Below are 1663 nucleotides of genomic sequence, written 5' to 3' on the forward strand. Positions count from 1 at the left end.
TATACATGTGGGGGGCAATTTTGGCTTTTCGGCCTTTTTGGGGTTTTAGACGTAATAAGGAGGGGTTCTTTTTTGTAGGGTTTGGAGACACACGACGGAAATTCTGAAGGGAAGAACGAAGCGACAACATGGCCACTTTTTGCTTTATTTCTCTTTTGAGATTTTTGTTATCTATTATATTTATAGATAACTAAATTTTTAAGTATGATTAGAAATGAACTTGCACATTAGATAGTATTTTCAATTTATTTTTAATTTATGCATTTGATTTTAATTATTAAAATTCTTTTGTTTTATCATTCTCAATTAAATTTGAATACTTTTTCTGTTAGTCACTTTGCTTCACTTTAATTTGCATTTAAAATTAATGTTTGTTCTGCATTAATCATTTAACATTTTTCTTTAGTTTATTTGTTTGTTCTAATATTCTTTTAATTTTTCTCTTTGTGGAATTGACACCCCAAAGCTGTGTTACAATTACCGCGTTATTCTTTAGGCATAATCAAATTTTGGCGCGATTGCCGAGAAGATGGTAGAAGAATTGCTAGATAGTTTTTCTTTTCAGCAGTTTGTACAGACGGTAATTTCGTTCCATCTTTTAGCTTGATGCATCTTTATTTTATTTTATTTTCTCTTTATGTAGTTTTTTTTTAGTATTGCATTTTTCTTTACCTTGTATGCACAGGTATAGAGACGCATTGGGTCAATTTGCTTATAGACCTGTGTTAGAGTCAGAGTTAGAGTCTAATTTTTCTAATAATTTGTTTGATAATTCTTCTAATTTTGAGGAAATGAGTGAGTATGGAAATCAACCCACTAGAATCCTTCAGAATTACCTTCACTCTACACGCACAACCACACCGTCATGCATCATGTATTCACCAACTGGATTTTAAAACAGAGATGATACAATTACTTCCTACTTTTCATGACTTGAAAAATGAAAATACATATGTGCACATTAGGGAGTTTGAGGAAGTAGTTACGACTTTTTATAGTTAAAATGCAACTGATGACGTTGTGAGACTTAAGTTCCTTCCTTTCTTTTTTAAGGATAGAGCTAAAAGTTGGCTATACTCACTAAGACCACGATCTATTGGGTCATGGAATGAGATGACTCAGGTCTTTTTTAATAAATACTTTTCCTAACATAAGACCAACGCTTTAAAAAGGTAAATCTCTACCTTTGCACAAAAAGATAGTGAGACTTTGTATCAGTCTTGGGAGAGATTTAATGAGTTGTTGAATATGTATCCTCACCATGGGTATGAGAATTAGCGCTTAGTGAACTATTTTTATGAGGGACTTATACCTAGAGAGCGCCAATTTTGTGGAGATGATGTGTAATGGTGAGTTCTTACAAAAAGATCCTGATGAGACCATAGAATACCTCAATGAGCTTGCTGAAAAAGCTCACACTTAGACTGGACCTAGTAATACTGATAGCACAAATAGGTCATGACCTGCAAGAAAACCAAATGGTGATGGAATTTACCATATCAGAGATGAAGATAACCAAAAGGTTAAGAAGGATAACCAAAAGGTTAAGGTTGAGATGCTCGCTAGGGAGCTAGAGATGTTAAAGACTAAGGACTTAAATCCAACATACGTGGCTAATCATGCAGAGTCTTTTGGACCATGTTTTGTGTGTGGCAGAGTAGAT

At 33.6% G+C, this 1663-nt stretch overlaps 1 non-coding gene across 1 annotated transcript; it reads right to left on the bottom strand.

Moving 5' to 3' along the window:
* Positions 1 to 1160: 1160 nt before the first annotated feature.
* LOC122280189 lies at positions 1161 to 1268 on the bottom strand. The gene has a single exon (XR_006229776.1). It is a non-coding gene; the product is annotated as a small nucleolar RNA R71 (small nucleolar RNA).
* Positions 1269 to 1663: the final 395 nt, after the last annotated feature.

This window comes from Carya illinoinensis, chromosome 10, assembly GCF_018687715.1.
Source record: "Carya illinoinensis cultivar Pawnee chromosome 10, C.illinoinensisPawnee_v1, whole genome shotgun sequence".
NCBI lineage: Eukaryota > Viridiplantae > Streptophyta > Magnoliopsida > Fagales > Juglandaceae > Carya > Carya illinoinensis.